At 34.6% G+C, this 27,793-nt stretch overlaps 1 pseudogene; it reads right to left on the bottom strand.

Moving 5' to 3' along the window:
• Positions 1 to 818: 818 nt before the first annotated feature.
• LOC106986985 (nuclear transcription factor Y subunit beta-like) overlaps positions 819 to 27,793 on the bottom strand; it is a 105,165-nt pseudogene continuing 78,190 nt past the window's right edge.

Here is a 27,793-nt window from a genome sequence, read left to right as displayed (position 1 = left end):
TGCCCGAGGTGGCGTAATTAGGATATATTGCTGAAAGCAAACTAATTCAGATACTCCTTATCAACAGGCATGTAGAAAAAAAGCATTTGCCAGCTCAGTGGCTGCATACTTTCCATCAGGGAGTATGTTAATTTGCTCAAGCAAAGAAATCATATTTGGTAACGTAGCTATAATTAGAGTCACCACTTCGTTATGCTTGTGATAATCTACTGTCAGTCTCCAAGATCCATCTGTTCTCTGTGCAAAAAAAAAAAAAAAAAAAAGATAAGTTGAATGGAGATGTGGTGGGGATCACCTACAGAGAAGAGCAATCACAGAGCAATTAATTTCTCACAGTAATGTTGAGTGTTGCATCTTCTGCAACCTCCCAGGGTAGGTAAGTGGTTCTTAAATGATAAATTCTCTGTAACTTTCCAATCCCCCTAAGCCTTTGAGTCTTTTCCTGTACCATAAACCAAAGCAGGTCTGGAATTTCAAGTACACTTAATGTGGGTCACCTTTTCATCTACGTTTTAGCCAGCCAAGCAAACAATCTGTTAGAGCACTTTCTAACTTCCCAAGTTGCAATATTAAATGCAGAGACCCCTGCCTAGTGGGTCCATATCCATGATTTTGTCCTGACACAATTTTGTGGGTTTTTTCATCATTATCCCACACCCTTAAAATGTATTACCACACATATTCCCCAGATTTCTGTCTGCATAAATTAGACAAGTCAAGCAGCTCTTTTTGAGTGTAGCACACTTCCTTATGGGTCACATTTTGTACCTCACCTTTAGGACCCTCCTGAGACTTGAGTCTAGTCATAGGTCAAGAATCTAAAAGGGGTTGTGGAAGTGGGCAGCAGCGTGTTGCAGGACAACTTCCTCAGGGTAGGCTGTTACACTGTCCTCAGAAAATGCAGGGTTAGTCTCCTCAGACATGGATGGAAAGGCTGCTGGTCCTGGCAAGGAAGATTCATCAGAATTTAGAAGCTCAGCGAGTCCAGCTTCATTTAGGTCTTTCCACACATCCATATTCCAACTTTCAATATCCAGTCCCTTCCCAATCAATGCTATCACTTTAACAGTAGACACCCTGTGATGCTAAGGTTTCAATTTGCATTGTTATTCAGCCACTGACAGAATAAGATTTGGGGTTCAGTTTTAATAATCTCTTTTTAATGTCTTTTTATTTAAATTTTAGTTAGTTACATTTTGCACATATGGTGCAATATTGGTTTCAGGAGTAGAATTCAGTGATTCATCAGTTACATAAGACACCCAATGCTCATCACAAGTGCCCTCCTTAGTAACCATCACCCACTTGTCCTATCCCCCACCCACTTCCCTCCATCAACCCTCAGTTTGTTCTCTATCATTGAGTCTCTTGTGGTTTCTTTTTCTCCTCTTTATACCTCCCTTCTCATATGTTCATCTATTTTCTTTCTTAAATTCCATATATGGGCGACATCATATGTACTTGTCTTTCTGACTGACTTATTTTGCTTAGCATATTACATTCTAGCTTCCTTCACATATTGAAAATGGCAAAATTTCATTCTTTATGATGGCTTAGTAATATTCCATTATATATATATATGTATATATATATACATATATATATAAAATACCAATATATAGTGTATATAAGTGGTATATATATATATATATATATATATATATATATATATATATATAATTTGTTCTTTAGCCATTCATCAGTCCATAGACAATGGGGCTCTCTCCATAGCTTGGCTATTTTTGATAATGCTGCTATAAACATTGGGGTGCATGTACCCCTTTGAATCTGTATTTTTGTATCCTTTGTATCTTTTGGCTAAATACCTAGCAGTGCAATTACTGGATCATAAGGTAGTTCCACTTATAGTTTTTTGAGGAAACTTCATGCTGTTCTCCAGAGTGGCTGCATCAGTTTGCATTCCTACCAACAGTGTAAGAGGGTTCCCCTTTCTCCACATCCTTGACAGCACCTGTTATTTCTTGGGTTGTTAATTTTTAGCCTTTCTGACAAGTGTCAGGTGGTATCTCATCATGGTTTTGTTTTATATTTCCCTTATGATGAGTAATGTTGAGCATCTTTTTATTTTATTTAATTTATTTATTTTGAGAGGGAGAGAGAGAGAGAGAGAGAGAGCGAGCATGAACCAGGAAGGGGCAGAGAGAGAGGAGGAAAGAATCCCAAGCAGGCTCAACACTGTTAGTGCAGAGCCCCAAGAAGGATTCAAACTCATGACCTGAGCTGAATCAAGAGTTGGAGGCTCAACTGATTGAACCACCCAGGCACCCCAAGCATCTTTTAATATGTCTGTTGGCCATCTGGATGTCTTCTATGAAAAAGTGTTGATTCCTGTCTTCTGCCCATTTCTTAACTTGGTTATTTGTTTTTGGGGTGTTGTCAAATTTGGTAAGTTCTTTATAGATTTTAGATACTAACCCTTTAAGTTCTTTATAGATTTTAGATCCTAACCCTTTATCATATGTCATTTTCAAATATCTTCTCTAATTCTGTAGGTTGCCTTTTAGTATTATTGTTTCTTTTGCAATGCAGAAGCTTTTTACCTTGATGAAGTCCCAATAGTTAATTTCTGCTTTTGCCATGTGACTATAGGAGATAAGTATCTTTTTCAGGGCAGACATAGAAACTCTCAGGCCATTTATGTAGCCCTTCAGCTGGAAATTCAAATCCCTGAGCTCATTCTTTGCTTTCTCTACTTTGTGCAGAGACATTAGGAGCAACCAGTTTATCTTATTTTATTCATTGGTTTCATTAAAATATTCAAAGGTATCATATACCTGGATTATAAAATCCTTGCTTTATAAGTGCCTTATTATGAGTATCCAGTGTTAATAATTTGTGTATCTCTATAGCCACATCACAAGATGGACTACAAGCGCTCTCTTTCTTCCTGAAAATAGAGTTGTTAGGATCTGAAATCTAATCAGAATAGAAAGCCAGTTTTAGAAATTGCAAAACCATTTCCAAAACTTTTTCTTAAGATTCTATTCCTCACTACCAGTAACATATCTGCTTTAATCAGGGTTCTCCAAAGAAACAGAAACAACAGGATGTGTGTGTCTGTGTGTTTGTGTGTGTGCGTGTGTGTAAACAGAAAGAGATATTTATTTTGGTAAATGGGCTCACATGATTATAGAGCCTTCCAAGTTCAAAATATGAAGAGTGGGGAAGCAAGCTGGAGGGGACTTGATGTTGCAGTTCAAGTTCAAAGGTAATCAGACATGTTGCAGCTCATGTCTGATCAGTTCAAGTTCGAAGATCATCTTCTGGAAGCATCTCTTTGCACCTGGGGAAGTCAGTCTTATTCTTTGTTCAGACCCTTAAGTGATTGGATGAAATCTAACACTATGGAAGGCAATCTGCTTTACTCAAAGTCCATTGATTTAAATTTAATGTCATCCAAAACACCTTTGCAGAAACATCCAAAATAATGTTTGACCAAATATTTAGGTATCACCCAGAGAAGCTGACACATAAAATTAACCATCCTCGTGTACACAGTTGCAGTGTAATTGTGTATTTGCCATTATATACCAAATGCCTTTTTATTTCAATAGGTTTTACTACTTCTAGCACTTTTTCAGGGAAAAACACATTTTAATTAGTATTTAAATTCATCTTTCATTCTTTTTTTCATTTCTCAATGAAGTAGTGAAATGAGCATATATGTCCTCTTTTCATATAAATGCCCTTATTGCACATATTAATCAGCTTCTCCTGTGGTGATGAATAATCCCTAATCTCAGTGGCTTACAAAAACAAATTTTTATTTCTTCCTCTGGTTCTGCCTCTGTTGGGCTCAGCTGGACTTCACAAGCTTTTCATTCTAGGATTCAGGGTGAAGAAATATCTCCTCTATGGATATGATACTGCTATTGGAGAGAACTCGAGAGCCGCAAGCATAAGGTGATGAATCTTAAAGCCTCTACTTGGACTGAGCACACTGTTCTTCTTCACAGAGTCTATTGATCAAAGCCATTCATGTGGGCAAGACCAGAGCTGGTGCAGTGAGAATGCACATTGTCTCTAGTCTCCTAGAATGTACCAAAGAGTCATATAGCAAAAGGCAAGGAGGTATAATACCATTACTGATAAGTAATTAAGAACTGTGAATTGTCATCATCATCATCATCATCTAGGAGACTGTTTCTAAAGAAATGCAGTGTTCGCACATGAGTAACATTTTAATAGGTAGGGAGCAAAACTTTTCCAACCCAACCTGGTTCCTCGGCTAAAAAAATATTTTTTACATTAATTCATATTGGAAACATAAACATGATTAACATGGCAAACTTTCAAAACACCCCAAAATGATTTTATGTGGAGGAGGATTATGGAAATCTGAAGAAAAGGCATGTAATGGTAAAAACTTAGTAGTAATACTTCTGTTTGTTATGTATTTGTTTTGTTTCAGGCTCTTCTACATGCTTAATTGGCATGATATTATTTAATTGTCATAAAATTCATAGGAAGTGATTACTTTCATCATCCCCATTTTAAGATGAGAAAAGTGAGGCAATAAAATTTAACCCAATTACCTATGAATGAGAAGGAAATAGCAGAATCAGAATTCAACTTTAAGCATGTAAGAGCCACAGTATCACACTGTTATAGCTATAATAAAGAACAGTTATAAATACCACCTTATTTTAGTATAATAAATGCACTGTATACTTTTTCATTAAAATGCCTAATAAAAGTTTATAACATATATATTTAATATTTACATTGTTTCTTCTTAAAAGTATATGAAAATACAGATGCATATGTTCTCAAAATAACTTTTTCTGAGGATCTTTGAAAGCATTTACACAATTTGGAAAGATGTGCTTCACATGAGGATACATGGTTGAAGTGATGGATTCCACATTCACAGATTTAAAGTGAGGCAATAGATAATTTGACTTAATCAGAATCCGCAGGAGTTATTTTTTAAGATATTCCTATTGTTCATGTCATCAGTTTCTGTCAGACATTCATGCTCTGAATTTCTCTGTCATATGTATACATTAAGAGACAAAGCATCAGTTGTATACGTGTTTTCAAGCAGACTATCTTCAGAAAGTTAACTTTTAGCATGTGTGCTAATGATACAATGTTTTTTAAAGCACTAGTTTTCAAAAAAAAAGCTCACAGCTATATTTAATTATAGAAATCAAATTAAGAATCTTATGTGACAACATATGCTGCATGAATCTAAATCTGCTAAATTGTATAGAACATGCAACTTGAGTCATATATTGCTGGCAGTGGGAATATAATGGCCTAAGTATTTTTTAGTTAGAATAAGAAAATACTAAGAGACTTGGGATGTTTAAAAGTACACATAGATTTGAATTATGAATATATCTAAGCCCATAAACCCTTTATTATAACCTATTGGGATAATTACAAGAAACCTCTTATTTGACATGCTTAGCATATCTGTTGACACACCTGGATCCTCATAACAAACAAACAGGTGTATTTGCAATAGTTACTCAGTTCCCTACTAGGCAGTACACAAGCAAAAAATTTAAAAGCCCATAAAATAGACATAAACGTATATTTAGAGATTAGAAGTGACTTGCATGATGTCCCAAAGTGATGGTAGTGATGGGTACAGAAAATGGGTATGTTGAATACGCAGATTATGTGTGATAGTACCTGTGTATAATACAAAGAAGAATGTTTACTTAATTTTGAACGCTTCTAAAAATACTTTTGATGATAAGGTTAATTTTAGTGTATACGCATACATGTTACAATTACTATCGTACAATTTAAATGGGTTTAGGAAATTGCATGAACTCCATAAAACACTGATCACATATGCATCTGTTCAAAATTATGCATCATGGTACCACTCCTATAAAGGAAAAAAAAATAGTGGGTTTATCTGACTGACTGCCAAACATTGTATACAAAGGCAGCATTTGAGGGAAAACTTGCTTTATTGTTATGGCAAGTGAAGTAAGTGTCTGGAGAAAGAGTGCAAATGGAAATTATAAAAACATGAAAGTTTCTTTTATATAACACAGAAGCCAATTTCCTGTTCATTTACTTGCCAGGATTCAGCATTACTTGTCCAGACTCAGAGTCAAAAGGGATGACTCTTTTGAGTTTAAATCCTCACCGTCCTTGCTGGCAGAGAAGCAGGACACAAGAGGATTCTAGAATAACAGTTGGGAATTTGAAAAGGCAAAACACTATGCCTCTGACACTTGCATTTCTGCATATGTCTTGGCCTTTAGTGCTGTTAATATGACGATATATATATACATATCGTAATATCATATATATAGTGGGAAGAAAAGTTATATAAGATCTACCCTCTACAATTTCTAAGTGTAAAGTTTGCCAACTATAAACACAGTGTTTTACAGCAGATCTCTAGAACTTATCTAGTATAACTGAAACACTAGACCCTTTGAACAGCAACTCCCCATTTCCCTCTTGCCCCAGCTCCTGGCAACCATCATTCTACTTTCTGCTTCTGTGAAATGGACCATTTTAGACATCTAATATAAGTGAGTACCCAGATATTGCTAATATTTACTCCATCTCTGAAAATTTATCTCCTGGAAGCAAGACCTGAAATTTGTAACCTAATGCTTATGTAATATTTTTCAAAATGTTTTTCTCCCATTTTGTTTGTCCTAATAGAAGGCATGGGGACAGTTCTTCAGAAGCAAAATCACATTGAAACTACATTTCTTTATAATTAAGCGTATTCATTAAAAATTAGTATTCTATTATACATTTTAAACAATTATTTTATTGTTTTATTGACTGTAGATTGCATTAGTTTTCTAGGATTACCTAATTAAGCAGCACAGACTGAGTAGAACAACAGAAATTTATTTCCTCACATTTATGGAAGCTAGAGCTCCAAGATCAAGGTGTAAGCAGTGTCAATTTCTTGTAAGGGTCTCTCTTTCTGGCTTGTAGATGGATGGCTTCTTCCAATATCTTTACATGCTCTTACCTCTGTGTGTATTTGTGTATATGATAACAATCTCCTCTTCTTAAAAGAACACTGGTTGTGTTCTTGGATTAAGATCCATTTCCTTTGAAGTCATTTAACCTTATTTACTTCTTTAAATACCTTAATTCCAGGGGCACCTGGGTGGCTCAATTGGTTAAACATCTGACTTTTGATTTCAGCTCAGGTCATGATCCCAGAGTCATGGAATCAAGCCCCGCATCGGGCTCTGTGCTGATCATGGAATCTGCTTAAGGTTATCTCTCTGTCTCTCTCCACTGCTCACATGCTCACTCTGTCTCTAAAATAAATTAAAACAAAATTAAAGACCATAATTCTAAATACAGTCACATTCTGAGGTATTGGGGTCAGGACTTTAACAAATGAATTTGGAGGAGGGGCACAACTCAGCTCTTAACGTTAATACTATTAGAATATATTGATTTGTTTATGTTGAATACAATACAAAAGTTGAAATTTATGAAGTAATATTTAATATAATCCACTTTGTTAATAATTGTTTGATATAAAAGATGGGTCACAGATGAATATTTTCTATCAAATATAACACAAAAATTGTAAGAATTAAAAGAAGGGGGATATTATATTCTTTAGGTAGTGAAGGTGTCAAAATAATGTCTCTATTCCTGATTACAGTAAGCTCAACTCTTTGTTTCCAGTCCATTTCTCTCTTTGGGTATTTTTTTCCCTTCTTTTTTTACCTTTCTGTATCAACTTCTATATTATGACCTCAATCCTAACAATGGTAATATACATTCCCTCAGTTTCAACTTTAACTATTATTATTTTAAGACTCTTTTCATATATCATTTCTTAAGTTACCCTTCTAATATCTCAAAGATAATACTGAAAAAGTGAATACATCTTATTCTCCTTCCAAATCTTTCTCCTGACAAATCAATTCCGTTTCCTTTTATTTCATTCTCCTTTAAAAATAATCCAAATCTGAAAGCAGATTTTCAAGTACAGTTTCATAATTTGTATCATATCCTTCTTTTTTCCTATTTATACAATCTCTAAAATGTACTATAGCAACTTATTTCTTGTTTATTTTTATTGTTGCCTCTAGACTAACACAGGCTATCATACTTTGTCTTTAAATCCCTTTAGAAGCTTCTTTAGCAATTTCTTTTTTTTTTTTAAGTTTATTTATTTTTAAGAGAGAGGGAGAGAGCAGGGGAGGGGCTGAGAGAGAAAGGGAGAGAGAGAATCCCAAGCTCCATGCTGTCAGTGCAGAGCTCGATGGAGGGCTTGAACTCATGAACTGTGAGATTGTGACCTGAGCTGAAACCAAGTCAGTCACTTAACCAACTGAGCCACCCAGGGGGCCCCTATTTAGCATTTTCTTAAATTCTGGTTTCTTTGTCATATTCATGCTGAAACTGTTTCCAGTTATTTTATCTGACTCCCATTTTTAACATAATATTTAATGGCCATGCTACTCACCTCCTTGACTCACACTGCTTACAGGAAAATGTTAAAAAATACTGGTATTTACAGTCCTCCACATTTTAAGAGCATTCTATGTTGCAGTCAATCATTTTTTCTCATGTTTCCACCATAAGCTTTCCATTTAAAAGGTTCAAATCTTTAGTTACTGTATTTGTCATCAGTTGCTGTGTGAAAATAGTGCCATAGACTTAGTAGCTTAAAATAACCAATACTTGTTTATCTCACAGTTTCAGTGAGTCCACAGTCAGCGCATAGCTTAATTTAGGTCCTCTGCTTCAAGGTCTAACAAGGCTGAACTCCAAATGTTGACTAGGGTAGCAGTCTTACATGAGACTTGACTAAGGAATATCTTCCAAGCTCATGTGGTTGTTGGCAACATTCAGTTCCTTCCAGGATACTGGGATGAAGACCTGTTTCTTTCTAGTTATTGGCTGGAAGCCACCCCCAACTTCTTGCTTTGTGGTCCTTTCCATAGGCAGTACAAACATAAAAGCTTGAGAGTTAAGAGCCAGCAGGGAAAGGGAAATAGTATCTTCTAACAATACGATTGACACTTTTATGCAAAATAATTATGTTAATCAATACGTGCATCCTATCACATTTGCTGTATGCTATTGAGTAGAAGCAAGTCTCAGGTTCCACCCACACCCAAAGGGACAGGATATCACAAGGACATGAATACCAGGACTTGGGTCTCATGGGAACCATTTGGGGTTTGTCTACCACAGCCACCTTTATATAAACCGAGACCTTCCTTGGCTATAAGACCTAATGAATAATGTTTACTCTGATACTTTGTTTTTTTACTCTTCCATCTATGTTAACACATCCTCACCTTTCTTTTCAGAAGGCATCCTCAGATCAGTATAATCAGAGAACTATTAATAAAGTTATTGTTGCAAGAAATCATTTGACGATTTGACATTTAAATAAAAATAAGAATTTTATTTATATTTGAACCTATCTACTATTTTTCTAGTCCCGCTAAGAGAAGAAAAGCTGCATACATTCTAGGAGAATAATGTCTCCCTGCATCTACATTTTTAAGATACTATTTATAAGCTTTCCTCAGTGCCTAATAGTGTAAGTTCATGTGTTTATAATTATAAGAAATTTGAGAGCAGAAACCATGTTTTATATATAAACTTCACAGAGGCACATAATCCAATGTGTAGCAATAATTCAAAAATATTTTAATTAATTGATTGAGTCAAGACTAACAAGTGATTGGATACAGAAGGCAAAATTACTTTTAACCAAGCAATTTAATGTGATTTTGTAATATAATCTGCATAAACAACCATGTTGGGAAGATGAATATTTCAAGTGTAGTTTAATGGCTACTAATCCAACATGATAAAGATTACTTTTGACATAAAAAATGCACTTCTCGGTAAATATTTCTTGCTGATGAAATGGATTCTTTAAATTAAATTCAGCATCAAATGGCACTGTGGTTTTCCTTTTTTTCTTTAATACTAATATGCTCCCGAGTTTATTAGTTATTTTAAATTGCTGTTGAAACTTAATCTAAGATGAGAGAATCATGTTATCAGAATATAAAATAATGACACATAATATAAACTTGGTAATAAAAAAGCAAATCCTTTCAGCTCAAAAAACATCACATTTAATAGCATGCAATCTAAAGGAAGAGTATGGCTGCCAGACAAATTACTAGCACTTCTATGTTGAGCAGTGATATGCATTTGTTAGTGGTTGCCAACAGATACTTATGTTAATGTACTGTCTTGCACCTCTTACTATCTAAAACTGTATATTTTTGATCACTCAGCATATATTTGCTAACAATTATTTGTCTGCTCTAGCACATGAGCCAAACATCAGACATTTAAAATTGTTAATAGATTAAAGATAATGTGGTTGCTAGATATATGAAAAGTAGACTCTATGATTAAAATGATTTTTTACACGGTTAGATACCAAAATGAAATTCTTACAATAGCAATACTTCATTTGAATTGGTTTATAAATGTCATGTTAGCTATAAGGCAATGAATTGTGTAATGGTTTTTAGAAATCTTTTTTTCCAAGTCATGTAAAGCACTCCAGAGGTGAAGTTTCAAAGTCATGTAAACTTTCCATCAGAATAATATTAACAAAGCTCATTATTTAAATACGTTTTCAATATTCATTTTTTCAACATTAAGTAAAATTTATACAAAAATAGTGTAATTTTTTTGTAAGGAATATTTTTAAATCTATTCAAAGCACCTAAATTTGAAGAGTTGAAACAAATTAATAGTTTAAGAACAAAAATATTATTGACTTATTAACTGGTGTCACTTAATAACTAAATTCAGTATATTGAATAACCATAATGGAAAAGATTATATGCAATGCTCTTAGGTGATACAATGATGGTTATGATTGCTTTCTTAACAACTTGAAATAAGTGCTGAAGTTGAAGACATTAACATGGATGATGATAGTACAAAGCCCTAAAGAATACATTCATATTATGAATGAAATTATATATATACATTTTATCTTACTATATATATATATATATATATATACAAAAATTACATTTTATCTTACTAAAAGATTAGTAAGATAAAATGTAATTTTTAAATGGGAAAGTCAGAAAATCTTCATTGAAAATAAAAGGATGTATATTGCATTTAAAAAAAATTCTGATGTTAATGCTAAGTTACAATAGAATATAGAGAAACATAAAGTCCAAGCAGGGATACTTGTTTGAGCATTATTTTAGAGAAAAGAAAACTCAAGAGAGTTATGTAAATCTGTGTTCAGTAGATTGTGATTTTGTTTCATTGTTCATCTGTCCTTGCATCTATACGTATGACTTTGAAGTTCTTTGCACTAAAGATGTTCAGTATTTTCTTTTTTTTAAGCTTTATTTATTTTTGAGAGACAGAGAGAGACATAGCGTGAGCGAGGGAGGAACAGAGAGAGAGGGAGACACAGAATCTGAAGCAGGCTCCAGGCTCTGAGCTGTCAGCAACAGAGCCTAATGTTCAGTATTTTCTTGACTTTTGCTTCCAACACTTGAGTTGTTTTGACTTGACTTGTACTTATTTATATCATGCCATTGGAACTACCCACTTGGGCAATGCTGCTGATCTCAGGAGGAGAATAAGATACATAGAACAAAGAAGCCTCAGTTAAGCCACCTCAGCCATGACAGAGAACAGCTTTCTTCAAGCTAAAGGACAGATATGTGTGTGAATATACCTCTGAGTGGAGTTGTCCACCTGACCCCAGTCTCTGTCATTGACTTTGTGCTGAAGTATGACTGCATAAGTACAAATACATGCTGTAATTTTCAGCCACTTAATTTAGGGGTTATTTGATCCACAACAGTTGTTGACATTTAAGATATGATACTCAAAGCTGGGGTACAGCTATAACAAAAAGTCTGTAACATGTCATTGTCATTAGAAGCACACAATGAATGGATGCTGGAGAAGTGGTGAAGAAAGTATTTAAGGAGACTAAAAAAAAATGTTCTTTTATTATTTACTTGTGAAACATTTGGTAATATTAAACCTACAATAACTTGAAAGACTGAACATGTATGTAATATAACGTCAACAGAGACATGGCTTTCAGGTAAGATATGTGAGAATGAATTGTTTCTCTTTAGCCTCATGTGATATGATACAAAAAGAACAGTATTATTTTCAGAAAAGAAAATTAAACTACTTCTCATATCTAGACTATTTACTGAATAAAGGGCCTTCAAATTCAATTACAGTGTGCGACCCTAGACCAAATCTAAGGTGCTACCCAGTATTATATGCTTTTCAGGTAAAAATCTGTGACTCCTATAAAGGAGTCTCTATTGGTCTCTTTAACTGGAAAAAAAGAAAATACTGTAAAAAGCATAGGGCATCATTCTAGAGTAGCATAACTTTTTAAGGTTATGTCTAGAAAGAGGCATATGTCTAAAAGAATATTAGATATGGTTTTTGTGTAATGCACTAACTAGCATCAAATACATAGAAAACTCATACTGCTTTTAAAAAATACTGCTTAAAAAATACTGCTCTGAGAAACCTTTATTGGCTAAGTTATCTGCATTTGACCTAATAGATAATTGATTTTTTTTTAGATGTGACATGTTCTCTGGAATCTCAATGCTCAACAGGCAGAAAGCAGGCTTAAAATATTTATCTGCCATCAAAGAGGCAATATCGTTCAATGTTCTCTTTGTAGGTGACCAAAGATAATAGCAGAAAAACCCTTAGAGAATGGACAGAGAGACAATGGAGCAGAACCAGAACCTAATTAAGAAACATCTCTTACACTCGTTGTAGGGGAACCTGTCAATCTTTACTCAGAATGATTTCAAAATTGCTAAGAATCAGTGAGTGTTATATATGTCTATCATTCTTCTTGTTGTTGAATAAGAGATTTTTGGCAGTTTTCCTGCCCATATTTTAACATTTTTTGTGAGATGTGTGATAAGGGAAGGCAGATAACATGCTTATCCATGGGCACATCTGATTAAGAAGAGTCATATTTGTTCTGATATAGTTGGGAACATCTTGGACTCTGAGTCTCATGACGTGACTATTGAGTAGGCTGAGAGTCCTGAGGGTGAGCACATTCTGCATGTGAAAGGGCCGTAATTCCTAGTGACTAAAAGGGTACGCGGTGTGAGGCTACGATATTGCCTCTATTTTTTTTTTTCTTACGTACCTTTATGGTGGAAAATGCAAGCCGTATGTCCGACCCTGTCTCCACTACATAGAGATCATCCTTGCTCTGTCTCTTTCTTTTTTTTGTTTTAAAGAGAAAACCAGAATGTTACACTGTTAAATATCTCTTCATTTATGATGCTGTCTTTCACCCCTAGTCCCAGGTCCATTGTGGCTGCCATTCACTGTAGTGCTGTCCTCTTCTTTAAATATAGAGTATCTTGAAGATGGAGTGAAGTTTGCTGGCTTTCCATCTCTATAATATTTTCACTTTTGAGTCTTTGAGATAGTTTCTAAAGGACATATAATTTAGAATTTGAATTTTGAAGGCTGTTACTAAAATAAGAATTACCCAGGGTTCTCATAACTTTGAAAGTCATTATAATGTCCTCTTGTAGATACCCCTCATTTTATTTCATTTTCTAAATAGTTCTTCTTCTTTCTCTTTAAGAAATTATCTTCAATTTCTTCACCCTTGGTCACAGGACAATATCCCGATTTCTGAATCCATCTCTATTTTTGTTTCATAGTTGTCTTCCTGATTGTGTTATTTTCTGTAATAGCCCTGGGAATCAGTATTAGGATCCTATTAATTATCTAATTCCACCCCAGAAACCATGGTCAAGACTGAATACAGTCAGATTGTCTTTATAGTTCACACACAAAAGAATGCCAATTGGAAGCATGGTAGTTTCCTTAATATTACATTTTATTTGTCAAACACTTATTTATCTTTTAAGCACAGACATTTATTTTGAGATCCAGTGTAGTGTCAAGAAGAAACTAGATAACTCTATTTTCCTTACCAATCCAAGAATTGTATTATTGTGTAAAGTACTCATTGGTTTCTTTAATACTTCAACTTGGAGCCTACAACCATAATAAATAATATACATCACATTTTTATGATCACTTTCCAGAGGAGAGTAAGGGATCAAATTAGTTTTCCTTCATTTTCTCTTGGCAAAGAGAGGGAGATAGTAAATTGTTCCAGTTATATTGAGATCACCTACATCTGTTTACAAAGAAAAATATCTAGGTATGTAAGCTAAATAAATCACAACCCGAAAGTATTTAATCATGCCAAAGACTAGATAATTATATTTAGTCATGATTTATTTTCATTTGATCTGCCCAAATCAATGGCAGTCTTATTTAGAAAGTATGCTTGAATGTCCTGTAGCTACAACTAAGTTGTATTTCTGATAAATGTTCTTTTTATCTACTTCAAATAGAAAAGCACAATTTATCCCACATTTAGATAAGTTAAAATATGCTTTGCTGTTTTGTATTTCCAACATCTATTTTTTACAAAGAAAATGGTGATTTACAAAAGATGACAAGTTGCAAAGTGGTTTTCACTAGGATTTATGAATTGCAAAATGCTCTCTCGATAGTAATCAATGGTACAGTCAATGTTTAAATTTTCCCATTTATTTGCAATTCATACATTACAGAGCTGGAAATAGAAGCAGCCCCTTTCAAACTTTCCATATTATAAAAGATTGTATCTTTATTATAAAAGAATTGAGTTAAAGGCTTAAAGTTATAAAATTTTATATTTGGGTCCATCCATTATTTTCTGATGATGTTTGAAGATATTTTTCTGTCCTTATATTTTGAATCTCAAGAGCATGGTCACTGTAGGAACAGTCTGTGATTTCATCACACATAGTTGACAATGGATTTTGGTTTAACATCAATGGCTTTAGGGAGAAGCAAAGTTATACTTAATAATAATGAAAATGGTACAGTGCCAAATACTCATTTAATATATTTTTCATAATATGTAACCATGTAATAGTAGGCATGCAGAATATAAATGGTTAAATCTCCAAATTAGGATTCAGGAGCCTAAAACATTGAGTATCTTAATAATATTTATAAACTAATTATATTTGTATATTCATATGCTATACCTTACCAAATATTTATTAGCCCTGTCACCTTTATATATTCCCTTTATGACTCACCCAGTTCTTCTGAGCTCTGTCCTTTTTGTCTGTACTCGTCCCTCATAGTGGTATTCAAACTTCTCTTGACTTCACCTTGGATTCTTTGTTCAAGTTTGATTCCACCCTAAATAGTTTCTTTAATTTTGTTTTTCATAAAGAGATCTTCCATTGACATTTCTAAGATCACTGATAACTGGTCCGCTGCAGTAAGTTCTTGCATTTCTCCGGCCCTCTGCCATTTCTCAGCAAAAGGAATTTTAGACTCTCCTTAGTTTTGACTATGCCATCAATATATTTGCTCATTGCTCCATGCTGGTTAGGTAACCATCCTTTTGGAGGAAGTGAATAGTAGCTGGTAATTTCTAGGTTTCAAGCTGGTAAGTTCCCAGGTTTGTTTTCTTTGTTTTCTCACTCCTAGTTCATACTGCTTTAGTCCCACTGATACCAGTGATTTAACCCCATGAAATTATATTCTGTGATTCATGACAATACATCCAGTTGGTTTTGTGTCAAATTGAATATCCATCCTTCTGTTGCTAAATTGAATAGTCAAATTTTCAGTCTTTATCTGACATGCCTTATTAGCAGTGTTTGACACAGCCGGTCTCTGTTCTCAGGGAGTCTTTTTTTTTTTTTTTTTCCTTTTCACCTGGACTTTAGATTGCACCTCTCACTGGGCATTCCTGTTTAGCTTCATTTGCTGGATTCTCCTCTTTCCCAAACCTTTAAATTTTGCTATATTATGAACCTCAGTCTTCTTTTCTCTTCCCTGAATGTATCCACTATTGGTGCTATTTTATTTGTCCAATGATTTTAAACACATCTATACACCAATCACTTCCAAATTATGCACTCAAAACTCCAGACTGAAGTGTTATATTTAGTCAATGTGCTTCCATATTTAATAAAATTCTCAATTTATCATATGTAAACTAAAATAGTTGTCTTTTTTGGAGACTGCTTAATTTAATTTATTTTTTTAATTTACATCCAAATTAATTAGCATATAGTGCAACAATGATTTCAGGAGTAGATTCCTTAATGCCTCCTACCCATTTAGCCCATCTCCTCTCCCATAACCCCTCCAGTAACCCTCTGTTTTTCTCCATATTTAAGAGTCTCTTCTGTTTTGTCCCCCTTCCTGTTTTTATATTATTTTTGTTTCCCTTCCCTTATGTTCACCTGTTTTTGTCTCTTAAAGTCCTCATATGAGTGAAGTCATATGATGTTTGTCTTTCTCTGACTAATTTCACTTAACATAATACCCTCTAGTTCCATCCACATAGTTGCAAATGGCAAGATTTCATTCTTTTTGATTGCCGAGTAATACTCTATTGTATATGTATATACATACACCACATCTTCTTTATCCATTCATCCATCGATGGACATTTGGGCTCTTTCTATACTTTAGCTATTTTTGATAGTGCTGCTATAAACATGGGGGTGCATGTGTCCCTTCGAAATAGCACACCTGTATCCTTTGGATAAATACCTAGTAGTGCAATTGCTGGGTCATAGGGTAGTTCTATTTTTAGTTTTTTGAGGAACATCCATACTGTTTTCCAGAGTGGAATGGTTGTCTTCTTCTTAATGTGCTCTGTTCATAGTCTTCCCCATCCACATGAATGGCAAGTCAATCTTTTGGTGCTGAGGCAAAACAATATTCTTTTACTCCACCTTTCCCCTTATACTCCATATGCAGTGCACCTACAGACCCTTTTGGTATTTCCAGAATTTGACTACTTCTGTCATTGCCATTCTGAAACAGACTGCCATTATCTTTGTTCTTTATTAATGAAGAAAATTTCTAACTGGCTTCACTGATTCTTCACTCATGTTGCCTAATCTACTGTTATAACAGCAAATATACTGAGCATTTTAGAATTTAGATTACTTAGAATTTAGAACTCATCTGCTATAGACAGGATGTGTGTATCCTTCCAAAATTCCTGTGTGGAAACCTAATTCACAGTGTGATGGTATTTGGAAGTGGGGCCTTTGGGAGGTGATCAGGTCATGAGGGTGGAGCTGTCATGAATGGGATTAGTGTGCTTATAAAAGAGACCTCAGAGAAGTCCTTCATTCTTTCCACCATGGGAGGACACAGTGAGAAGATGGACATTAATGAAATAGGAACTTGTTTCTCACTAAATACCAAATCTTCCAGTGCCTTAATTTCAAACTTTTCAGTCTCCAGAAATGTGGGATATACATTTCTGTTGCTTATAAGCCACCCATTCTATGGAATTCTATTATTGTAGCAGCCCAAACAGACTAAGACATCATCTGCTGAAAACATGCAATGCTTGTCTGCACCATATTATCCTTCTGTCCATATATGCTTTCCCTTCTACTGCAAAGACTGAAATCCCTGAACCTTTATTTTTTAGACTCCCTTAAAAATCAAGCTTGGATTAATGTTGCTAACAAAAATAAATGTTGCTAATAAAAAGTGCTCATATAAAATCTTGAAAGTAACATGGAATTAAAAACTATTTGTCTTTTGGCTACTGTGGACAGGCAATAAAGCAAATGTTGGCTTTTAGGCATCTTTCTAATAATCATCTACTTCGGTGTTGAAAGTAACTGTCATCATTAATCATTGTTTCCCTGTGATGCCTAAAAGTGTCCAAATGCTGAAGTTAGAAATCGCCTCTCTGACCATTCTTCCCAGTAGTTTGAATCATATCAATTCTCTATTGAATATTTCTTATTTGAAATACATAGCATAAACTTATGTTTTCTTATTTGAGCCTTTCCTGATAGAGGCTTAGGTGTTTGAAATGTTTTCACAAAACAGAGCATCATAAATAGAAATTTAGAATTCCTATATAACTTGGTTTGATTTCAAGTTAGTAAGAGTCTTACTACATCTAGGGCTTGGATAGGCAAAAAGAAGGCAGTAGTGAAATATCTGTAACTTTCAGTTGGCTGCAATGACATTCTTATGAAAGGCAAGGAGTTAGGAAAGAAGAAACATTCCTTATTTCTATATTAAATCTCCTTATCCCATTGTGCCTACCTTCTCAACCAATACCATCCTCTTTTCTTTAGAGGAGACCAGATTCCCTTTACCTGTAGAAACTGTAAAATTCCAAAAAGGAACATTTGACTTGCACACAGATGCCAACTTTTGTTAAGACCCATCCCACTACCTCTCCTTGCACTTAGACTCACCTAGATCTGGATAACTAGAGTGAAATAACTAAATCATCCAATTAGAGAGCAAAACCTTTCTTGGAAGGAGATAGCATAGCTATTAAAGGAACTGCAAGGTTTTTGCTATTTATGTTGGCAGAACCTAAGTAATAAATGTGAGAAAAAAAACTAAGAGGTTATCTCATGGAAGAAGGTATATAGTTTTGGCAAAGCTTGACTTCTCAGAGTGTTTAAATTCACTGAGTTTGTTCCTGCCACAGAAGTCTTTCTAATCATTAGGCTGATTGAATGGCATGAGTCTAGATTGAAAATAGCTTGTAATAAATATAGCTTTAGAATTACTTCTTTATAGCAAGAAAGATTAACTCTTGGAGAGAGAAATGTTTGAATGGATTTATAATAGTCAAAAGTTTTGAACAATGCCTTCCACCTGCAATATCCCTCCAGTGCCCTTTCCTGAGAGGGCTTAACACTGTGCTCCCTGTAAAGGGGGGAGTGATCCTTAAAAAACTTCAATTCATTATTGCAGAGCATGTATCGACAGGCGAATTTGGATCTGAGAGAAAATGAATTAATAAATAGCACAGGTGATCGAATTACAAGTGAAGAGGTTTACCTGAATCTACCTCAATGTGCCCACAAATATACATTATACTATTTCTCTGTTCTTCAATCCATAGTTGGGAACAGTTTTTATACCAGTCCCCGTAACCAGAGATAGGGGTTTATTACAGCAAAAAGGGGAAAGTGTAAGATCTTGGAGCTTTTCTGTGCTAACAAAATCATAAACCAAAAGCAATATAACATAATTGATTACAAATATCATTACTACAGTCAAAGGCATGAAAATGTAAAAATGTCCTTCCTTTCACTTTATCTTAATTTTTCTATTTGACTTTTAAAGAAAAAACAGATATTGATAAATGAGCATGTTTTGTTGGTATTCTTATCAGGTGTCGACTTCAACTCCACTTGCTGTGCTGGTTATTTGATCTTTAGTGGACTTGATCAACCAAACCTTTGTCTCCTGGTATACAAATGCCCTTTTCCCCCTTATCAAATAGAAAATCCCAGCAGAAGCTATGTATTCTTCCATTATAAAGACATCAGTACAACTTTATTGTTTATGCTCAGGGCTATTATGGTTCTACAACTCCCTGTCACAATTCGGCTCACCGTTCTTTTTATCTTTTGTTATTATATATGCACAGTAGATGCTGCTGCGTTCAGTCGGTGATGTCATGCTGGTTGGGGCTTGTAAGGAAGAAGTAGCAAACGCCTATGTAACTTGTTAAGACAATAAGTCTGCCAGAAGGTGGAGGAAAAATCCCAGAGAAAATTTAGAAAGCCAGTACCTCAGAAAGAAGCTCAATAATTGTCCAGCCTCTTAAGATTTATAGAGGCAACATTTATGACGTGTGTGTGTTGCTTTGAACCAATTCTCAGAAAGCCCGTAGGCTACTGCTTTTGAGTGGGAATGAGACCCATAAGTACTGGTGATGATACAATCTGCCGTGCAAGTCCCTTCACCAATTGTGCCTTATTGGGCCTCTCTGATCCTATTGCGCTCGGTTTGGCCAGTGACAAATGTAGTATAGGAGCTCTGGTAAGCCAATAGGAAAATCATAATCTGGTCTCTAAGGATTGAAAGAAAAATGGTTTTACGTTGTGTCCCCATCCTGATGATGGGGAACCACGTAAGTAGGCGTTTCCTCTCAATTCTCCTTAAAAAACTGGGTATTATCTGATCCAGTAAATCATCAAATTAAGTTGTGCCACAGGACTCCACAATCAGCTGGAAATGGTATGTATGAAATCAGGCTCTAGCGGGTCCTAAGACTCCACCAAATTGCACAAACTCCCCTGGCACTTACTTGTACTTAATTGTCACCTGGCCTTCAGCCCACATCTATGGCCTCATGGGACGCACCCTCTGTATGACCCCTGGGCCTAAAACAAACAAACAAAAAAGTTTGGGCTTGGTTTATGAATCATTATATATAAGATGCAAATACCGAATGTAGTCTGAAGCATTATCGTCTTTCTAAAGGTGAGTCAATTACCCCAGTCAAGAATATTCACTAACTCATTTTGTAATTTTTTCTTTTAGATATTGGATTTGTTTAGTATTCCTTATTATCAGATACTAGATATATCAGTATATCAGATGCTAGAAGCTAAAGTGATTTTCTTTGTATAATTTGTTAGTTATGGTTTGACATTTGTTTTAGAACTAAGAAGTAGATCATGTGTTTTTACAACAGTGTATTTCATCATACTGTCATTATGTTTGTTTTTAATAAGCCTTATTTTGAAATGTAACTATGAACAGAAAACGATGTTCTTTTATCATTAAAATAATGCATGCTATATTAAACTGATGTATACATTTCTCCCTCAATTTAGAATTGTAAGCACTTATGGAAAGTCTTAACTTCAATGGAGGTAAGCAAAAGGTGTGAATACTAGGATTTACGCTCTACCTTTTGAGTGAACAGTTAACTTTATGTTATTTTCTTGTTTATAAAAAAAGCTGTTACTATGTTACCCTGTAGCATAAATAACATACAAAATATCTTTCTGGTAAAAAGAAAATTTACTTATTCATACTTTTATAACCTGAGGTAAAATGATGTTTTGGATTGTGTGTTTGTGTAAATGTATGATTACTCTGGTTTATAAGCACATATTGCTTATAGCTTATTTTCCAAATTTTGGAATACTAGTGGTCACCCAAATTGTAATCATTTACAGTTTGTCCAAAATTAAAATGAAATAGCAAATATATATGTCAAATTTATTCCATTTAGAATTTAAAAGTACATTAATTTTTACTAGAGTATATTCTAAGGTTCTGCTTTTCGAGGTTTGTTAAAGAAAACTGTAAGATCTACAGGAATGTCAAACAATAGTATTTGACCCTAGGTGTTTGAAAATAAAGTTTTAAATCTACATATGACCTTTTTACCTGTTTTCTCAATAAGTTTTAGAGACATCTGAAATGTTATACTAGGTAATGTCTGAAATATATACATTTAATTCACATTTCCTAACTGAAAAGCAAAACAAAACAAAGCAAAACAAAAAAAGGTACTCTATTGATATACAGCCTTGAAAGCTATTTTTCACAGATCATAATGGCACTGATCCTAAAAATGTTACTATGAAATAAAACAAGGAGGCAATTGACAGGAAGTACATGAAGATGAAATAAAAGGTTGATATTTTTATATGAAATATGATATAAAATGAAAAGTTCTGTACTAATATAAATTAAGCCAAGTACCTGGGAGAGAAAGATGAATATTCCTCCTCCTGACAGATAGTGTGGCTGAAGTGCACAGAAAAGTAAATGACTTCTCCAATTTCTTCTAGGAATTCAGAAATACAGCCTAGGGAAAATTCTTAAATTTACTTTCTCAATAAATTAAGGACAACGAAATGCTGTTATATTTCTTGATGAAAATGGAGGTATGAACATAGTTTCAAGAATAAGATACCGGTTTTTGTTTCATAGGGGTTATAACCTGAACAATGTTAGGACAGGAGTGTCTACCACTAGCCCCAAACTTTTGCGGTAGAACTTTCAATATGATCAACAAGGCGCTCTTGTTCTATTCTTGATGGATGGGAGCCGTTGGAAAAATGCCGTCATGGTGGATTCTAGACACTCATTTCTTCTTGGAAAAAAAAAAAAAATCCCATTGACTTTTGCAAGCAGTCTTTACCTTGTTCATTCCTTAGATCACATTGCTTAACCATTGACAATAAGGCTTCAGAGTAAAATGAATAAATAAAATCATGAATTACCACTTAGTTTCATCCCTTAACCCTTCAATTTCATAGTCTTCACTTAACGCACACACATTCACACGTGTGCACACACACCCCCTCATAGAGCTAATTCTCCACCCCCAACCAAGATATATATATGTATGTCTATATATATATATATATATACATAATATATGTACATAATATATATTATATGTATATAATATATATACACAGTATAATATATAATACATATAATCATATAGTGTATACATATAATATAATATAATATAATATAATATAATATATATATACACAGTATATAATATACATATATATGTACATGGTATATATATATATATTATGTATATATATACACAGTATATAATATATACTATATATTATATAAAATAAAATTATATAATATATAATATATATGTGTATGTATACATATATATATATAATATACATGGCTGAGAATAAACTTTATATGGACTATAGTTAATGTTCAGCGGCCAGATTTTCTACTGTCTGTTATTTATCTGTGAAGTTCTCCTCAAGACTGACACAAGACCACCACATATTTATACCAGTCTAATTCAAATGCCATTAGTGCAATCTAAATTCATTATGTTATTTACAATTAAAATATCTTAAAAATCTAGATGCAAGTCCATGGGAATTGTTCAATATCTTATCAATACTAATAACTAACCTGCCTTTTATTAAAATAGTTTTTCCCCCACCATATTCTGGAATCAGTACTGTACATTTCATGACTTAAAAATAAACAAATCGGGGTGCCTGGGTGGCTCAGTCCAATAAGTTTCTGACTCTTGATTTTGGTTCAGGTCACGATCTCACATTTTGTGAGATCGAGCCCCATGTGAGGCTCTGTGCTGACAGTGTGGAGACTCTCTCTCCCTCTATCTCTGCCCCTATCCTGCTCATAAGCCCTCTCTCTCTATCTCAGAATACTAAATAAACATTAAAAAAGTAAAACAAATTAACTTTAATAATTTTTAAAGCTTTATTTTATGAAAAAAGGCACATATTTTCCTACTTAATTAACATTTTATTTCTTGTAGTACATTAGGCACATGATACTTACAAAGAGATTAAAACTCTTGATGACTAAAACTTGGAGCTTTAAATTGTTAATACAAATGAATATATTAATTTTATTTTACTTCATTTTTGTCTCATGTGCAGTTATTGTTTTGTGTTCCTAATCATTTTACATGATCTTATGCCTCTTGCCTTAGTTAATGAGAAGCAAATTACTTTAAATACCTTATATGAATTCTGTAGAAGAAATGCCTTACTGTAAATAATAAAAATCTAGAAAACAAGAAAAGACAAGTAAACAAAATAAAGAAACAAAACAAAAGAAAAATAACCTCCTAACATTAATTTGTAAATTTATTGCAATTATAAATAAATATTTATAATTTATAAACAATTATTGAAGTCTATCACTATCCCATGACAAAAGCAAAATTTCTATGTTTGGAGGGCTACTGTATGTATCACTAATGTATAACAGTGTCAGGTGCAAAGGGGCCCTCAATTTGTTGAATGTATATGTGAAATAAAGGCTGACTCAGAGACGAACATTACAAAACACATGTGATAACTCTTTGTTAGTCGAATATATGAATCTTTTTGGGTAGGACAGACTCAGTTCTCATTTGACCTGGAATAATTATGAATACAATCACCAATCTCTCTCAAGGGATCCTTGTCTGGATACAATCGGATAATCTCCCTTCTCTGTCTCTAAGACATTCTGTGTTCTTTGTGTTTCTATGTTTATCAACTCGATTTTTAACAGATCCTTTAGTGGTAAGGACTATTGGTATCCCTGGTTAAAAGATGAGCAAGTTGAATTAAAGAAGTAAGCTCATTTATGCTTTTGGAACATGGAGGATGTAGGATTCAAAGTCAGGCTGTGTGACACCAGAGCCCTTGCTCTTAAATCACTACCCAATGACGATCATAGCATTTAATGGATGTTCTCCAGGATGTCAATATAGAATGCTAATGCAATCAAAAGTAATCTTGAGTTATTTTATTTTATTTATTTTAACTTTTTTTTAATATATGACATTTATTGTCAAATTGGTTTCCATACAACACCCAGTGCTCATCCCAAAAGATGCCCTCTTCAATGCCCATCACCTACCTTCCCTTCCCTCCCACCCCCATCAACCCTCAGTTTGTTCTCAGTTTTTAAGAGTCTCTTATGCTTTGCTCTCTCCCACGCTAACCTCTTTTTTTTTTTTCCTTCCCCTCCCCCATGGGTTTCTGTAAAGTTTCTCAGGATCCACATGAGAGTGAAAACCTATGGTATCTATCTTTCTCTGTATGGCTTATTTCACTTAGTGTCACACTCTCCAGTTCCATCCACGTTGCTACAAAGGGCCATATTTCATTCTTTCTCATTGCCACATAGTACTTCATTGTGTATATAAACCACAATTTCTTTATCCATTCATCAGTTGATGGACATTTAGGCTTTTTCCACAATTTGGCTATTGTTGAGAGTGCTGCTATAAACATTGGGGTACAAGTGCCCCTATGCATCAGCACTCCTGTATCCCTTGGGTAAATTCCTAGCAGTGCTACTGCTGGGTCATAGGGTAGGTCTATTTTTAATTTTTTGAGGAACCTCCACGTTGTTTTCCAGAGTGGCTGCACCAATTTGCATTCCCACCAACAGTGCAAGAGGGTTCCCATTTCTCCACATCCTCTCCAGCATCTAAGGTCTCCTGATTTGTTCATTTTGGCCACTCTGACTGGCGTGAGGTGATATCTGAGTGTGGTTTTGATTTGTATTTCCCTGATGAGGAGCGATGAGGAGCATCTTTTCATGTGCCTGTTGGCCATCTGGATGTCTTGTTTAGAGAAGTGTCTATTCATGTTTTCTGCCCATTTCTTCACTGGATTATTTGTTTTTTGGGTGTGGAGTTTGGTGAGCTCTTTATAGATTTTGGATACTAGCCCTTTGTCCAATATGTCATTTGCAAATATCTTTTCCCATTCCATTGGTTGCCTTTTAGTTTTGTTGATTGTTTCCTTTGCAGTGCAGAAGCTTTTTATCTTCATATCCCAATAGTTCATTTTTGCTTTAAATTTCCTTGCCTTTGGGGATGTGTCAAGTAAGAAATTGCCGCGGCTGAGGTCAGAGAGGTCTTTTCCTGCTTTCTCCTCTAGGGTTTTGATGGTTTCCTGTTTCACATTCAGGTCCTTTATCCATTTTGAGTTTATTTTTGTGAATGGTGTAAGAAAGTGATCTACTTTCATTCTTCTGCATGTTGCTGTCCAGTTCTCCCAGCACCATTTGTTAAAGAGACTGTCTTTTTTCCATTGGATATTCTTTCCTGCTTTGTCAAAGAAGAGTTGGCCATACTTTTGTGGGTCTAATTCTGGGGTTTCTATTCTATTCCATTGGTCCCTGTGTCTGTTTTTGTGCCAATACCACGCTGTCTTGATGATTACAGCTTTGTAGTAGAGGCTAAAGTCTGGGATTGTGATGCCTCCTGCTTTGGTCTTCTTCTTCAAAATTACTTTGGCTATTCAGGGCCTCTTGTGTGGTTCCATATGAATTTTAGGAGTGCTTGTTCTAGCTTCGAGAAGCATGCTGGTGCAATTTTGATTGGGATTGCATTGAATGTGTAGATAGCTTTGGGTAGTATTGACATTTTGACAATATTTATTCTTCCAACCCATGAGCACGGAATGTTTTTCCATTTCTTTATATCTTCATCAATTTCCTTCATATGCTTTCTATAGTTTTCAGCATACAGCTGTTGTACATCTTTGGTTAGATTTATTCCTAGGTATTTTATGCTTCTTGGTGCAATTGTGAATGGGATCAGTTTCTTCATTTGTCTTCTGTTGCTTCATTATTAGTGTATAAGAATGCAACTGATTTCTGTACATTGATTTTGTATCCTGCAACTTTGCTAAATTCATGTATCAGTTCTAGCAGACTTCTGGTGGAGTCTATCGGATTTTCCATGTATAATATCATGTCATCTGCAAAAAGTGAAAGCTTGACTTCATCTTTGCCAATTTTGATGTCTTTGATTTCCTTTTGTTGTCTGATTGCTGATGCTAGAACTTCTAACACTATGTAAAACAACAGCAGTGAGAGTGGACATCCCTGTCGTGTTCCTAATCTCAGGGGGAAAGCTCTCAGTTTTTCCCCATTGAGGATGATATTAGCTGTGAACTTGTCATAAATGGCTTTTATGCTGTTTAAGTATGTTACTTCTATCCCGACTTTCTTGAGGGTTTTTATTAAGAAAGGATGCTGAATTTTGTCAAATGCTTTTTCTGCATTGATTGACAGGATCATATGGTTCTTATCTTTTCTTTTATTAATGTCATGTATCACGTTGATTGATTTGCGAATGTTGAACCAGCCCTGCATCCCAAGCATGAATCCCACTTGATCGTGGTGAATAATTCTTTTTATATGCTGTTGAATTCGATTTGCTAGTATCTTATTGAGAATTTTTGCATCCATATTCATCAGGGATATTGGCCTGTAGTTCTCTTTTTTTACTGGGTCTCTGTCTGGTTTAGGAATCAAAGTAATACTGGCTTCATAGAATGAGTCTGGAAGTTTTCCTTCCCTTTGTATTGTTTGGAACAGCTTGAGAAGGATAGGTATTATCTCTGCTTTAAATGTCTGGTAGAATTCCCCAGGGAAGCCATCTGGTCCTGGACTTTTATTTGTTGGGAGATATTTGATAACTGATTCAATTTCCTCATTGGTTTTGGGTCTGTTCAAGCTTTCTATTTCCTCCTGTTTGAGTTTTGGAGACGTGTGGGTGTTTAGGAATTTATCCATTTCTTCCAGGTTATTCAGTTTGTTGGCATATAATTTTTCATAGTATTCCCTGATAATTGCTTGTATTTCTGAGGGATTGGTTGTAATAATTCCATTTTAATTCATGATTTTATCTATTTGGGTCATCTCCCTTTTCTTTTTGAGAAGACTTGCTAGAGGTTTATCAATTTTGTTTATTTTTTCAAAAAACCAACTCTTGGTTTCATTGATCTACTCTATAGTTTTTTTAGATTCTATATTTATTTCTGCTCTGATCTTTATTATTTCTCTTCTTCTGCTGGGTTTGGGGTGTCTTTGCTGCTCTGCTTCTATTTACTTTAGGTATGCTGTTAGGTTTTATATTTGGGATTTTGCTTGTTTCTTGAGATAGGCCTGGATTGCAATGTATTTTCCTCTCAGGACTGCCTTCGCTGCATCCCAAAGCGTTTGGATTGTTGTATTTTCATTTTCGTTTGTTTCCATATATTTTTGAATTTCTTCTCTAATTGCCTGGTTGACCCATTCATTCTTTAGTAGGGTGTTCTTTAACCTCCATGCTTGGAGGTTTTCCAGATTTTTTCCTGTGGTTGATTTCAAGCTTCATAGCATTGTGGTCTGAAAGTATGCATGGTATGATCTCAATTCTTGTATACTTACGAAGGGCTGTTTTGTGACCCAGTATGTGATCTATCTTGGAGAATGTTCCATGTGCACTCGAGAAGAAAGTATATTCTGTTGCTTTGGGATGCAGAGTTCTAAATATATCTGTCAAGTCCATCTGATCCAATGTATCATTCAGGGCCCTTGGTTCTGTATTGACCGTGTGTCTAGATGATCTATCCATTGTTGTAAGTGGGGTATTAAAGTCCCCTGCAATTACCACATTCTTGTCAATAAGTTTGCTTATGTTTGTGAGTAA

The sequence above is a fragment of the Acinonyx jubatus genome, chromosome A1 (genome assembly GCF_027475565.1).
Source record: "Acinonyx jubatus isolate Ajub_Pintada_27869175 chromosome A1, VMU_Ajub_asm_v1.0, whole genome shotgun sequence".
Lineage (NCBI taxonomy): Eukaryota > Metazoa > Chordata > Mammalia > Carnivora > Felidae > Acinonyx > Acinonyx jubatus.
This window is presented reverse-complemented; position numbering and strand designations above follow the sequence as displayed.